A 16,606-nucleotide genomic window follows, 5' to 3' on the forward strand; every position below is an offset into this window, starting at 1 on the left:
AAGCCAAATCCATCACAGCAGCAAAGAAATCCATACACAATAACAATGGTGAGGCAATATCATCTCTAAGCCTTTTCTCTGTTAGGTTTTTCACAAATCAGCTCCCTTAAACAAATCACAGGCTCCTTTAAACAAGAAGCCCTTCTCTTATTCATAGTCAGCTGCCTGCTTGCCTGCATCCTTCAGTTTTGACTACTCTGTGACTCACTTCCTCTTAGCTCTACTCCACCCTTCCTGCTCCACCCCTTCTTGTTCTACCCATTCTGCAAGCTCTACCCTGTGACTTAGGCTTCCATGTGACTCAGGTAGGTCACATGAACCTATTAATGAATGGGAAAGATCTTCCCATTTAAATTACCATTACAGAAAATAATGATAGATATCTATATAATCTTTCCTAATCTTCTCCAAGGGAGGCTTTGATTCCTGCTTAGAGGGATGTAGTAGAAGCATCCATGAGGATAGTCACTCTATTCTTCTCTGAGAGGTTCTGATCTCATGCAAAGGAAAATTCCCAACATCTTGAAAGTCAGTTGCAGTAAACCCAAAGATCCAAACTTTTTGGGCAAGTGCTCGCTATTTAATAAAAATTGCTAGGAAAACTGGAAAGCAGTTGGGCAGAAAATAGACATAGACCATTATCTCATACTACATGATTTAGACATAAAGAATGATATCATAAGCAATTTAGGGGAGCATAGAAAATTTTGCTTGTTAGATCTATGGATTAAGGAAGAGCTTATGGCCAACAAGAAAAATAAAATGTATAATTTTTATTACATGAAATGTAAGGGTTTTTAAAAAAACAAACCACTGTAGTCAAAATTTGGAAGAAAGCAAGAAACTGGGGAAAAATTTTACAGCCAGTTTCTCTGCTAAAGGCCTTACTTCTCAAAAATCTGGGAACAGAACCAGATTTATAAGAAATTAGAGCCATTCCCCAATGGTCAAAGGATATGAACAGAGAATTTTCAGAAGAAGAAATCTAAGCTACGTATAGTCATATAAAATGTTCTAAATCATGATTAATTAGAGAAATGGAAATTAAAACAACTCTGAGCTACTACCTCACACCTACCATATTGGCTAACATGACAGAAAAGGATAATGACAAATGTTGGAGAGGATGTGGAAAAATTAGGACATTACTGCACTGTCCAACCATTCTGGGGAAGAGTTTGCAACTATGCCCAAAGGACTATAAAACAGTGCATACCCTTTGACTCAGAAATACCCCTACTGGATCTGTATCTCAAAGAGATCAAAGGAAAAGGAAATATATATATATATATGTATATACATATATATATACATATGCATATATATATATATACATATACATATTTATACACACACACAAAAGTATTTATGGCAACTCTTTCTGTGGTGACAAAGAATTGGAAATTGAGGAGATACTCATTAATTGGATAATGGATGAACAAATTGTGGCATACGAATGTGATGGAATACTATTGTGATAGAAGAAATGGTGAGCAAGATAGTTTCAGAAAAACCTGGGAAGATATATGAACTGATGCAAAACAAAGTGAGCAAAACCAGGAGAACATTGTACACAGTAACAGCAATATTATAATGATCAACTGTGAAAAATTAAACTACTCTCATCAAGAGACAATGATCCATGACAGCTCCAAAGGATTCATGATGAAAAATACCATCCACCTTTGGAGACAGAACTGATGAACTCATTTCAAATTGAAATTTAAAATTTCACTTTATCTATCTTGCTTTTTTTGGAAGCATCACTAATTTTAAGAAATATATTTTACATAATTTTACTTGTATAATTGATATCATATAGCTTGCCTTCTCAGTGGGTGGAGGAGGGATTAGAAGGAAATAATTTGGAACTCAAAATTTAAAATAAATATTGTTTAAAATGAATAAGTTGTAGCTTATTTTTTTAAAAGAGCAATCTGAAAATCAGGGACACATTGAGGTGTAAGATCCTCTACATATCTACAATTTTCCAAAGTCTTTTCTCTTTTCATAGGTCTCTACAAAAAGAGTCTGGAACCATAAATGTCTCTCTCTTGAAATAAGAATGAAGAATCCCCCTTTCTTCAAATCTCTCACATTAACTCTGCCCCTCATGAAAGCATACAGATAATAATCAATCTCTCTACCAATCCAACAGCAAACTTAAGCAGCAGCATACAAAATGTTCCATTTGAAACTCAGGTTGCATTACCTCAAGAAATCAACTTGAACAGTTGGCACCTGAAGAAAAAAACAGCTTCCAGGAAAACACAGAGTCCTCCCAGACTGGTATAGGAGTTGATGTTGTTGTTCAATTGTTCCTGACTCTTTGTGACCCAATTTTGCAGTTTTCATGGTGAAGATATTACTGTGGTTGGCCATTTCCTTCTCCACTTCATTTTACAGCTGAGGAAACTGAAGCAAACAGGGATAAGTGACTTGTCCAAGGTCACACAGCTAGTATCTGAGGCCAGATTTGAACTCATAAGGATGAGTTGTTTTTATTCCAAACTTAGTGCTGTATACACTGTACTACCTAGCTTCCCAAGCTCCAGTACAGGGGTAGGTTGTAGGAAATATAGGGAAGCTGATCAAAGAATCACAAGGAGAGATGAAACTTTGAGGGAAGGGGTAGATAACCCACTGCTAAAGAGTAATGTCCAAAAGTTACTTCTAAAACTGCAGTAGCTGTGATGGATTCTGGGTAATGTCCATATAGTGCTGTTATAGACTGCCACAAGATTAAGTGAGGAAGGCTAAAGCTGAAAAAACCAAGAACTATGAATGGTTAAGTTGATGTTCAGTCATTTTTTTCTTTAAGAATTGTCTACTGGGTGGGCAGAGCCAAGATGGCAGAGTAGAAGGATGGACCTGCTATAGATCTCCCCCCAAAGCCCATAAAACACCTGTAAACCTCTAAACAAATTCTAGAGCAGCAGAAGCCACAAAATGCAAGAGTGAAAGAGATTTCCAGCCCAAGGCAGCCTGGAAGGCTGACAGGCAAGTTCTATCATACCTGGCTCAGAGTGGAGTGCAGTCCACAGAGCACAACCCAGCCTTGGCTGCATGGGGTGACAGGGACAGGACTGGAGCAGGCTTCAGGGTGTGGAATCTTGGGTAGCAGCTGTGGTTCCCAGATTCCTCAACCCATAAATACCAGAGACAGCTTCAAAGGTCAGTGAGAAAGCTCTTTCACCTTGGTGAAAAGGGAGCAGAGTCCTGCCCTAGCTCTGGCCTCAGGTAACTGCCTGAGTTGTTCATTTTTGGAGCCCTTGGCCTAAAGACCCTGGAGGAATCAAGTGGCTGATCTGGATCTCAGCCCTGAGTGGCAGTCCTGGGGTGAGGAGGAATACTGACTGGTGGAGATGGTGGAGGTTCTGGAGAGGAAATTCTACTCACAGATCCAGGGCAGAAGAGTACTTGTAGATGCTCCCAGACCAGAGCATAGGCCAGGAGAGGAGTAAACTTCCCTCCCTTGATTGTGCCATGTTGGAGGAACTGAGAACTTACAGGTCCCCAGAGTATACCCTCCTCTTGACAAAGGACTCAAAAGTCAATAACTGACTGGGAAAGTGCCCAAAAAAGGGGAAAAAATAAGACTATAGAAGGTTACTTTCTGAGTGAACAGGTATTTTATTCTATCCTTTTGAATGAGGAAGAACAATGCATACCATCAGAGGAAGGCAAAAAAGTCAAGGTTTCTGGATCCAAACCCTCCAAAATAAATATGCAATAGACTCAAACCATGGAAGAGCTCAAAAAGGATTTTGAAAATCAAGTAAGAGAAGTGGAGGAAAAATTGGGAAGAGAAATGAGAGTGATGCAAGAAAATCATGAAAAGCGAATCAACAACTTGCTAAAGCAGACCCAAAAAAATGCTGAAGAAAATAACCCTTAAAAATAGACTAACTCAAATGTCAAACGAGGCCCAAAAAGCCCATGAGAAGAAGAATGCTTTAAAAAGCAGAGTAAGCCAAATGGAAAAGGAGGTTCAAAAGCTCACTGAAGAAAATAGTTCTTTAAAAATTAGAATGGAACAGATGGAAGCTAATGACTTTATGAGAAACCAAGAAATTACAAAACTAAATCAAAAGAATGAAAAAATTGAAGACAATTTGAAATATCTCATTAGAAAAACAACTGACCTGGAAAATAGATCCAGGAGAGACAATTTTTTTTTAAATTTTATTTTATTTTATTTTAATTTATTTATTTTTAGATTATGACATCCATTTCCATCAAATATTGAGTTCCAATTTTTCTCTCTGTCTCTCCCCTCCCCCCATCCTATAACACCTTCCATTCTGATTACCCCTTCCCTCAATGTGCCCTCCTTTCTATCACACACCATCCTTCCCTTATCCGCACCTTCTCTCTTTTCTTTTAGGGCAACATAGATTTCTATACCCCATTACCTGTATTTCTTATTTCCCAGTTATATACAATAACAATTCTCAACATTCATTTCCAATACCTTGAATTCCAACTTCTCTCTCTTCCTCCCTCCCCACTGATCCCCAGTAAGAAGACAAGGAATTCAATACAGGTTATATATGTGTCATTTTGCAAAAGACTTCCATAATAGTCATGTTGTGTAAGACTGACTATATTTCCCTCTATCTTACCCTGTCCCTCCTTTATTCTATTCTCTCATTTGACCTTGTCCCTTCCCAAAAGTGTTTACTTTCAGTTACTCCCTTCCCCCATTTGCCCTCCCTTCTATCATCCCTCTCATCCCACTTGTCCCTTCTTCCCTACTTTCCTGTGGTGTAAGATAGATTTTCATACCAAATTTAGTGAGCATGTTATTCCTTCCTTAAGCCCTATGTGAGGAGAGGAAGCTTCACTTTTCCCCTCTCACATCCTCCCTTTTCACCTCCATTGAAAAAAGATTTTTCTTATCTCTTTTATGAGTGATAATTTGCCCCATTCCATTTATCCCTTTCTCCTCCCAATATATTCCTCTCTCACCTCTTAATTTTATTTTCTTTTATAGAATCATCCCTTCTGATTCAACTCAATCTGTGCTCTGTGTGTGTGTGTGTGTGTGTGTGTGTATGTGTGTGTATAATCCCTTTGCCTCTCCAAATACTGAGAAAAGTCTCAAGAGTTACAAATATTATCTTTCCATATAGGAATGTAAACAGTTCAACTTTAGAAAGTCCTTCATGATTTCTCATTCCTGTTTACCTTTTCATGCTTCTCTTAATTCTTGTGTTTGAAAGTCAAATTTTCTCTGCATTTCTGGTCTTTTCATCAAGAATGCTTGAAAGTCCTCTATATCATTGAATGACCAATTTTTCCTTTGAAGTATTATACTCAGTTTTGCTGGGTAGGTGATTCTTGGTTTTAATCCCAGTTCCTTTGACTTGTGGAATATCCTATTCCAAGCCCTTTGATCCCTTAATGTAGAAGCTACCAGATCCTGTGTTATCCTGATAGTATTTCCACAATACTGGAATTGTTTCTTTCTAGCTACTTGCAATATTTTCTTCTTGACCAGGGAACTATGAAATTTGGCCACAATATTCCTGGTAGTTTCTCTTTTCAGGTCTCTTTTAGGAGGTGATCAGTGGATTCTTTCAATATTTATTTTGCCCTCTGGTTCTAGAATATCAAGGCAGTTTTTCTTGATAATTTCATTAAAGATAATATCTAGGCTCTTTTTTTGATCATGGCTTTCAGGTAGTCCCATAATTTTTAAATTGTCTCTCCTGGATCTATTTTCCAGGTCTGTTGTTTTTCCAATGAGCGATATTATTTTTTCATTCTTTTGGTTTTATTTTGTGATTTCTTGGTTTATCATATAGTCATTAACTTCCCTCAGCTCCACTCTCATTTTTAGAGAACAATTTTCTTCAGTAAGTTTTTGAACCTCCTTTTCCATTTGGCTGATTCTGCTTTTTAAAGTCTTCTCTTCAGTGACTTTTTGGACCTCTTTTTCCAATTGTTAGCCTATTTTTAAGGGTGTTATTTTCTTCAGCATTTTTTTGGGTCTCCTTTAGCAAGCTGTTGACTCACTTTTCAAGCTCTTCCATGACCTGAGCCCATTGTGTATTCGTTTTGGAGGTACTGGATGCAGAAGTCTTGACTTCCTCTGACAGTATGCATTGTTCTTCCCCATCTGAAAGGACGGAAGGAAATACCTGTTCACCAAGAAGGTAACCTTCTATGGTCTTATTTTTTTCCCTTTTTTGGGCATTTTCCCAGCCAGTTACTTGACTTCTGAATCCTTTGTCAAGAGGAGGGTCCTAGTGTTCCTCCTTACCCCAGGACCGTGCTCTGGGCTGAGATTCAAATTAGCTGCTCAATTCCCCCAAGAGCTTTACATGGGGTCAGGGCCACCACTTAGGGCTGAGGTTCAATCAGAGGCTCAGTTCCCCCAAGAGCTTTAAGCTGAGTTGCTCCCACGATGGCTGCAGCCCGACTCAGCCACTGCCACGTAGCACTGGGCTGCTGTTGCTGCTTCCGCCTAGGGCCCATGCTGTGAGGGACCCTGCTCCCCTCTTGCCCAGCTGGGAAAGCCCTCTCACTGACCTTTGAAGCTTTCTTTGGGGCTTGTGCATTGAGGGATCTGAGACCTTCTCTGCTGGGAATTTTGCCCCAGAGGCCTGTTCTGGTTCTGTTCCTCCTGTTGCCACATGGCTAGGGCTGGGCTCTGCTCTGCTCAGTGTCCTGTGGGATAGACCTTTCCTGTCTGCCTTCCAGGTTACCTTTGGCTGGAGATCTCTTTCACTCTATCATTCTGTGGCTTCTGCTGCTCTAGAATTTGTTGACAGTTATTTTTTACAGATATTTTTTGGGCTATGGGGGAATAGCTATAGTATGTGCATCTTTCTCCTCCTCCATCTTTGCCCAAGAGAAACAATTTAAAAATTATGGGGCTACCTGAAAGGCGTGATGTAAAAAAGAACCTAGACATCATCTTTCATGAAATTATCAAGGAAAACTGCCCTGATATTCTAGAACCAGAGGTTAAATAAATATTGAAAGAATCCACTGATCACCTCCTGAAGAAGATCTGAAAAGAAAAGCACCTAGGAATATTGTAGCCAGATTCCAGAGTTCCCAAGTCAAGGAGAAAATATTGCAAGCAACCAGAAAGAAACAATTTGAGTATTGTAAAAATGAATGTTGAAAACTAAAAATAAATAAGTGAATTATAAAGAAAAGAATAGTCTACTGGAAGTTTCTTTCAATATTCCTTTTTCTGTCCTTGCTGAGTTTGCTGTTTTTGGAAACTCTTTACTTATTTATTTGGAGGGATGGTGGGACAATCACTCCTTTCTCTCTCTCTCATCTCATAATTCCTATCAAGCCAGCAACCATTAAGTTCCTACTATATTCATGGCATTGCGTTATGACAAAGGTGAACTCTGAGAACTCTTTAAGCTGTATTGTTCCCTCGACCTCATTCATTCCTTCACTCATTCAGTGCATATTAATTAGGCATCTCTGTTAGTTGTGCTCAGAATTCTCTGCTTGGTGATGTGGAATAATTCCCAAGGGAGCAAACACTAGACTCAAAAAGAATGGGAAGAAGGATAGGTTTGCATTCTCTTTCCATCTCATCAGTTCCATCATCCAGAATTCATTAGTTTTTGTGGTCTTCTTTGTAGGAGATCTTGGCCTGGCTTTTTTTCTCCTACTGTTTGCTATTCTACCTGGTACTACCAGCCTCTTGCTCCAGGAAATCCGAGTGAGAGAGTCTGAAAAGCACAGCCAGGATTACCTCTTCTAATTTTGTCCTTTGTTGCTAAGGTATCTCATTTTTAGTAGAAGGGTCTTAGAGCTACCTTGTTCCCTTTCCTAATGACTTGGGACCAGGGGATATTGTAAAAGGAGAGACAACAAAGCAAAATTTCTTTCAGGTAACAGGCTATTTCTCTTTTAAATTAATAATTGTAAAAGTATTCACACCAATTTATTCTCTTTCAGTTATTGGATTGAGGACCTCAGGCTCCTTCCCCCAAATTCCCTCTCCCTGTAATTAGACACTACTACTCTAACTAAAGTACTAGTCGCGATTTGAATGAGATTAGTTGTCCACCCAATCCTTAAAATAAGTTATTCATCCTACATTGTTATTTGGGAATAGTTTACTACTATGCATTTGCCTCTCTCAGAAAATGCCTGGAATGAATTTCTTCTTCATTTCCATATTTTAGCACCCTTATCTTTCTTGTAGGTTTAACCTGTGTCTCCAGCTATTAGTATTCTCTCCTTCCTCCAATATAGTTAGACCTCTTTTGATCTATCCCTTGTACCATCTACATAACATTACTTATCTGGACTCATGTTATCTCATATTAGTAGAACATAAGGTCCTTGAAAACTTCACAGATTTGCTTTTCTCAATGGGCATAAAGCATGTGCTTACATTCTCTGGTGTAATGGGAGTTAAAAATCTTCCCTGCCCATTGATAGGCCTCAGATGGGGTTATTTGATTAGGGGAGGCTTGTTTTGTAAGGGGCCCACAGCTTTTGCTGATTGCTGGTAAAGCACTGGGTCATGAGGGGTCATTGCCTCAGGCTCTGAAAAGAGTATACATATGCATGTATGTATATACTCTGAGTTGAGGTTTTGCTATGGGGCAAAGTTTTTGGAAGAAGGTTCATGTGCCAGATAAGACTCTGGGCAGCCATTCTAAGAAGTTCCCTGGCTTTGAAAACTGAGGTGTTAGTGCTTCTCTCTCTGGTGATGATGTATGTATTGTCTATGGTCAGACAGTTGAAAGCCCTGTCTGTTGGTCCTGCTTGTATTTTCTCTGTTGGTATCTGTGTTTGATTAAAGTGATTGTTGACCTCTCAAAAGTCACTTTCCTTTGAGAGAAGTAGATCAAAGAACCTGTGCATCAGACCCTCTTGTGTATGCTAGGGTGCTGGCTAGTACATCTGCCTACTTCCATTGTGGGAGCTTTGGGGCTACTTGTTGAAACGACTTGGCACTTTGATAGGATATAATGGACTGATGGTGGTCAGTTGGTTTTCTGCCTGCCCCATGAGAGCAGCTGTGGGATGGAACATCACATTTGTTAAAAAGAGACATCTGGTGATCTTTCAGCTGTGGTTCTCCAAATGGTATCATGGGACACCTGTGATATATGGAGGACAATAGAAGAGGCATTTGCACAGGATGGCCACTGACCAGAGGGTTGGACCAAGCATGGCTGTGTTATCAGCAACAAGTGCTAGGAGCAAGAGGGCAATGCTAAGTTGAGATGAAATTTAAAATGGCCAATAAACAATCTTTCAAATTGTTTTAGGTTTTTATGAGACATGAATATTAGCTTCCTGACTGACGGTAGCTGTATGAAGTTAAATTACTAAGTCCTTTTAATTTTATTTATATGTGTATGATTCTTCTATGTATAATATTTTTTTTCTATGTAGGAATAAATTTCTTGTCTCATACCTCATTCATATTGTACCTCAAGTATTCTCTTCTCACTTTGAAGAACTTTTAAGCCTACGATAATTACTTGTAATTAATTCTAATTATAGCATTATCTCTGGGATGCCAGGACAGGGACTTGTTAGCAAGGCAATGAGCTTAAGAATAGAGAGCCTAGTCCCTCTATTTAGAAGTCACACTTTCCCAGAACAAATTTCAGTGGTGGGTATAGAACAAGGAATGGTGCAAGACTCCAGCCCCAGTGGGCTTAACCAAGCAGTGTCTCTACAACAGATTCCAAGATTTACATTAGCGTGAAATCTCATTTGTGTGGGATCCCCCCTCCTATGCACATCAAAATCTGAGTTCAAAACCAGCTTCAGACACTATCTGTGTGACCTTAGGCAAGTGACTTTACTTCTGTTTGCCTCAGTATCCTCAAATGTAAAATAAGGATAATAAAAAGCATCTATCTTCCAGGATTGTTGTGAAGATCAAATGAGAAGATTTATAAAATGCTTAGCACAGTGCCTGGCACACAGTAAGTGCAGGCTACATAAATGTTAGCTATTGCCTCTATATGATACTTACTTTTAGTTTTTCAGAGGCAATGGTATTCTCTGTCTTGCTTTCAAGCAGGTCAGAGTTGCTTTTGAGAATATCTGGAAGGAGAAGCAATCCTGTGAAAACATAACATTTTATTTCAAAATCTGGACACACAAATGAAAGAACCATCTGTTTGGTACCTGATAGTTCTGGCCCTCTGAGCCTCAGGTACCTGGTTCTCACAGTCCCTGTATGTTTTCAGAAGTAAGTAGCTTTCACAACTCACTCCTCTCATCAATGTGGGAAATTATTGCCTGTTTATGTTTCCTTGATCGCTCACATAATACTGCTAAAGTTGGATAGATAAGATGAAAATGTAATTAGCACTAGCCCCAGAATTCTAAAAAACAGTGAGGAGTAATTTCAACAAGACAATAACTCCAAATTCACTCTAAAGGCTTCCTGCCACTTCTGACTTTTCAAAAAATAGTAACTTTCTGCACCGACCTTGACTTTCATAGTTTAAAAGGGGACAATATATGGGTAATGAACAACTCTAATCAGGGCTTTCTTTGTGCCCTGACTTTAAAGATAAAAAAACCCTTCAGTAAGGACTTTCCTTTTTCACTGTTGAATTTTAAGGTTAACTTATGTGGTTTATTGCTTTCTTTCTATGAGTATTTTAAAAAAGTTGGTAAATTTTGTTTTGAGACATCAGTGATTTCTCAACAATATCCCTTTCTCTTGTTTTGGGATATCTCCATTAAATCGGTTAAGCATAGATTTTATAAGATGAAAAACGAGTTGAGAAATCTTCTAGCCAAGCTCCCTAATTTTATAAATTAAGGATACTAAAGCCCAGAAATGTAAAGTGACTTGCTCAGGCTTATGAAGAGAATAAGTGGTCAAGTCAGGATTTGAGCCCAGATCCTTTTTCACTCCAAATCCAGCACTCTTCCATACCTTCCATGGCCACAAAAGGATAGACTTTTGATTATCATTGTAACTATTATTTGGTCCCTGCGTAGTCTTGCCTTGATGGATGATGATAATCCTCAAGTAGAAGGCAAATTACAGATGGCCTCCCATGCTTCATTGCACAGCAACCAATACTGTTGATATCGATGATGGGCAACAAATTACGTGGGCACCATAAGTAGGTGGAAACTTTGTAATATGCCACAATAACAACAGTGCAAACTTTCATAGCCATACTGCTTTGCCTAGAACTTCTGCCCACGCAGCAGCCTACTTGGTTCACAATCCTGTGTGAATGCTAGACAATTAGCAGCCGATAATGAAGAATGCCATGGGAACCAGCAGGAAAATAATAGCTTACTCCAAATATATAATGAAATGTAATTAGCACAGACAGTAAAACAGACAATTTATGTGAAGTCTTTTTTTTTTTTTTTGTAATTAAAAAGTACCAGTAAACACTCCTATTACAGAAGTCTGGGATTCAATTAGAAATTTATTAAAAAAAAAAAAGCCAAACCCTTGCTTAGAGCAAGTTTTTATTTAGATATTAACCCTCAAGAAGCTCATCATTCAGAAGCACTTTGAATAAGCGATGAGAGCATGCAAAAGGTACTAATTTTATTCAGGTAAAAGGATAATTTTGTTCAGTCAACCTGAATGATCACAGGCTGTCTGAGTTTCAAAAAAAGGACGATAGTGCTATGGAGTTTATCTCTTTGCCAGGACCCTATGTACTTGTTATCAGCCAAAATGTCAACTCATTTTTGAAATTCACAACAAACCATACCCCAGGTGCAGTGAGTAATTAATTTCTCCATTGGCTATACACTTTTAGAAACATAAAAAATGATTATATGTTGCAATTATCATGGTGACAGTGAACTTGAAAATTTTAAGGCCTTGAATTTTAAGTTCCAATTTTGAGGTACCTCAACTACATTTTGAAAAAGCCCTGAGAATGAAACTTCTTAGGTTAATGTTTGAGAAAAAAAATTTAAGGAGGTATCTTTAAAATACTCAAACATTTCTCCCTTATTTTTAGGTTTTGAAAAAAAAAACCATTTCTCTCTTTATTGAAGAAAAATTATTTAGGCACTATTGGTACATAAGAAGTGAAAAGGGAAGAGAGAAGTATTAGATAGTATTTATCCAGTACCTACTCTGCCAGGTCCTTTGTGAAGTAAGTCTTTCCCTTCCCTCCCAAATACCATCTCATCTGATTCCCACAACAACCCTGCAAGGTAAATGAATTATCTAAATATTATTATTAGTATCTCATAATAATATTGAGAAAACAAAGGAAACAAAGGTCAAGTGACTGGTCCAGGGTTGCACAGCTAGTAAGTAGCTGGGGCCAGATCTGAACTGATTTCCTAACTCCAGGCCCATCACTCTATCTCCTGAGCCACCAGGTGCCTCTACAATAATTTTTGTTCAAGTGTTTATTCTCAGGGTGTAGGTGTTTATGGAATTGAAAAATTAAGATCTTGGAAGTAAAAGAAAATCTCATTATAATTTAAATACTCATTGAATTCAGTGGTGCTTAAAAGAGTGGGAAAGCATAATTTTCATGTAAGTTTTGTTTATCTGAGCTTCTATCTGTGAGAAGATATCTGTTTTTTCACCCTCCAAGTCTTTCATCTATTAAAAATGTTCTCTTTTAACTAGAGATTTCAACTGCTAAGTGAATTCTGTGATCATTGTAAAATTTTAGGGTGATATGTTATTCACCCTATCCAGTGATGAAATATGATGTTTTTGCTTGTGCATATGTTCCTAATTTCAATGTATGCTCCCATCATAATATAACAATAGTCAAATAAAATCAAAGATTCTTTGAATTCATTTGCTTTTTTTCCTTTTTGCACTCTAGCCCATGAATTACATAAATCACCATCATTCATTTCAATCCAACTGTGCTGGGTTAAATTAAAAAGTATATTCATATAATTAAAAACATAAAGCCAAACATTCTAAAATTGTCAAATTGACCAAGATTACTTTATTGCCAATTGTTGCTCCTAACATTTATTTTAGTGTCTAAAATGGGGCAGGGTCATTGAGATGGCTGATATGATGGGAAGGAGTTGAAGTATTTAGTAAGGACTCTGAACACTCTTACAAGCATGTAAAAAGAGGACAATGAATATTTCCTTTCATCATTATTTCAAAAGTACTTACCTACTCTGTTAAGCACTAACTCATTAGAAACTCTAGGTCTTTCGTGACATTTCTGTGGCTGTGTTAAGCATGTGAACACACAATGATGTCCATTGTGAGACATTGTGAATAGAGCAGATATCCCTATGACATCTTAAGATCTGCAAATATTCTTTGTGCATTAACTCTTTTGATCCTTATAACAATCTTGTGCTACATATAGAATTATCCCCATCTTACAGATGAGAAAAGAGGGGTTCAGAGAATTTAAGTGATTTGTCCCTGGTCACGTTGCTAATTACAGACAGAGCTGGGTCTGATCCTAGATCTTTCCTGACTCAAAGCTGCTGTTTCTACTGTATCCTGCTATATTCCATGAAAATTTATATTTTAGTGCAGCTGAAGAAGATAATCCATCCTACTCATTTTCATAAGCAGTCAACAACTTTTAAACATATATTTATCAATACATCAAAGATAACACCAAAAGGATGATGCAAAAAGGCTGTTTTTTAAATCACTGTGAAATTATTGGTTGCTAGTATTTCGATTATGGGTTGTGCTAAGTCGCACCTAAGTCTCAAGTAAGTTCTTTCTAATTTTAAATGGTTAGCTTTCTATTACCTCTGGGGTATCAAATGAGCATTGCTGAGAAAAAAAATGGTGAAGCTAATAATTTGTTTGACTATTTCTTTATCATGTTATTGAATGCTATGTTGGCTTAGTGACCTGTTGTTCTCAGCTGGGCTTGTGGGTCAGCGTTGGGGGAGTTTGGAAAAGGCCACGTGAGTCTGTAACTTTTTGTATTACCTATTCTTTGTCATGTACTCCTACCAGTGAATTGACACTTGCTTCCTGGGGGAGGAACTGAGATGCCAAGTCTAACCTCTTTTGTTAAAGTTAACCTATCTGAATCATCTTTATCTCATTACGATAGTTGAAGATAAAAGCTGTGTTCACCTTGAAGTCATCCTTGATGTTCAGTGATCAGCCCATCAGTGTGTTGCTACCTTTGATATACTTATGAGAAAATCCTTTTAATCCTAAATTTTTAGTCCTAAGCAGGACTAAAAAGTCCTGAGTTTTGCCTTGCTAATCAGGATAAAAGTCCAAACAAAGAATTTCCTTTCAACAATTGGACCTTGGCCTATGCAGGAGGACCTGCTGTACAGGTTCTTAGATCTGCATTTTTAAAAGGAAAGCAACTAGGGGTCAACAATTACTTTAATTAAGCACATATATCATTCACTTAGTTCAGGGAAAAACATGTTAGCACCCTGATCTTCAGAGAAAATACAAACAGAGAAACAAAGATCAACAGACAGGGTCTCCAACTGTCTGACCATAAGCAATACATACATCACAGGTCAACAGATAGATCCAGCTGTCTGACCACACATACATAGTTACCAGAGAGAGAAGCACCAATATTTGGGTTTTAAAAGCCAAGGGTGGGGGCTGGGGTTGGGGTTCCTTAATGGCAGCCCAAAGTCTCCTCTGGTCAAACACTTCCAATGAGTTTAACCTCACTTCAGAGTATTTATACACTTTTAAGAGCTAGAGGGCATCACAACCCTGGAGAACCAGTGCATTAGAAATTAACAAAGGGTATGAGCCTCCTCTAAATCAAACTTCCCTTAATGGGCAGGTCCTTCAATGGATGGGGAAGATCTTTAACTCTCTAATTAACATTACAATAATATCATCAATATTAATAGTTCTTATGTATTCTTTCCTAGTTTTTATTTTTTCTAGGTTTTTCAGACATTAATCTTTTGCGTTTAGTTAGTTTGACCTCTGAGTTCTCTAGTCTATTCCACTAATCTATATCTAAGTTTTGCTCATTACTGGATAGTTATGACAAATGCTTTTTAATATGTTTCAAGGTCTAAAAGTACAAGTCTACATTCATTACCTTTTTTTCCCCTCCTTCAGTGCTTCTCAATCCTCAGGTTTATTTCTTTTTCCATATGGACTTTTTAATATTTCCATTTGGTTCCAGTTTCATTTTTTTATGTTGGTGTCTTCATCTCCTTTCCCGCTGCCTGGCATCGACTAGCTGCCACAGTAGATGAAGTCCAGAAGTCAGGAAGGCCTGAATTACACCATGGCCCAGGCACTTACTAGTTGCAGGACCTGGGCAAATCCCTTAACCTCTTTGTGCCTTAGTTTTCTCATTTGTAAAACTAATGGGGTTGGACTTCATGGCCTCTAAGGTTTGTTGAACTCTAACTGCTCTAACTATAATCAGTTGTCTCATAAATGTTTGTTGAATAGAATTAGAAAAATCAAAGTTATCCATTCCCTTGATAGTCCTTAGTAACTACTCACACTCAAATTTCTCATATATAGAACCCTAGAAATTTTATAGTGATCTTGTTAGATTAAAATATATGTAAATATGCATTTATAACAAATCATACCATGACTTCTATACCATATTACCCTTGAATTGTGTGTCTGAGAAGTAGTACGATGCACCAGCAGTGGTATCAAATTCAAATAGAAATGGGTCACTAAATGAACATGAAGATCCCTGCAGACCACATACTGACTTAGGAAACCACATATTAACATTATCTTTGTTCTACAGTATTTTTATTTATTTCATTAGATATCTTCTAATTACATTTTAATGTAGTTTTAGCTTCCTGTTTGACACCTCTGATGTAGAAGGGAAAATCCCATTGAATTAAAGAATTGAAGTTCTAATTCCTCTCTACTTATTAGCTACATGTCCTTGTACGTGCCATTTAATTTCTTTTTTTAAAATAGCATTTTATTTTTTCCTGTTACATGTAATGACAATTTTAAACATTTATCTAAAAATTTTTTTGAGCTGCAAATTTTCTTGTTCCCTCCCTTTCCTCCTCCCTCACTTGAGACAGTAAGCTATTTCTTATAGGTTATATATGTGTGATCACATCATTTAATTTCTAAGAGCTCAGTTTCCTTATCTGTAAAATGGAACCTTTGCTACTTTCCTCAAATGATTTTTTGACGAAGACACTTCATACATTATTTTATCATATGATAATTCTACTACTAAATACTTTGCTAAAGACATTCATGCTCTCTTCTCTGAAGTACTGAGAAGGAAGGAAAATAAAACCATTTAGTTTGAAGTCAAGGACTGAGTTTCTCAGGGTCCAATGTAAGGAGCTTAATTGCTTGACAGAAATTGTGAATATATTCTTTGACTCATATCAGTGAAGTAATTTTCACTCTTTGGGGGTGGGCTGGGGAGATATCTTAGTCTAGAAACTCTTGGAGTTTCTCTTTCCCAATACTCCTTCTTTTTGGTGGGGAGTTAATGAAATGAGGGCAGCTAGGTGGCACAGTGGGTAGAGTGCAGGACCTGACGTCAGGAAGACAAATCTTTCTGAGTTCAAATTTGGCCTCAGACACTAACTAGCTATGTGACCACGGGCAAGTCACTTAATCCTGCTTGCCTCAGTTTTCTGATGCATAAAATGATCTAGGAAAGGAAATGGTACACTACTCCAGTATCCTTGTCAAGTAAAC

The 16,606-nt window shown here is 37.7% G+C and overlaps 1 protein-coding gene across 1 annotated transcript in view; it reads left to right on the top strand.

Moving 5' to 3' along the window:
- SYT16 (synaptotagmin 16) overlaps positions 1–16,606 on the top strand; it is a 320,395-nt gene that overhangs the window by 125,649 nt on the left and 178,140 nt on the right. The window lies entirely within an intron of this gene.

This window comes from Notamacropus eugenii, chromosome 1 (genome assembly GCF_028372415.1).
Source record: "Notamacropus eugenii isolate mMacEug1 chromosome 1, mMacEug1.pri_v2, whole genome shotgun sequence".
NCBI classification, from domain to species: domain Eukaryota; kingdom Metazoa; phylum Chordata; class Mammalia; order Diprotodontia; family Macropodidae; genus Notamacropus; species Notamacropus eugenii.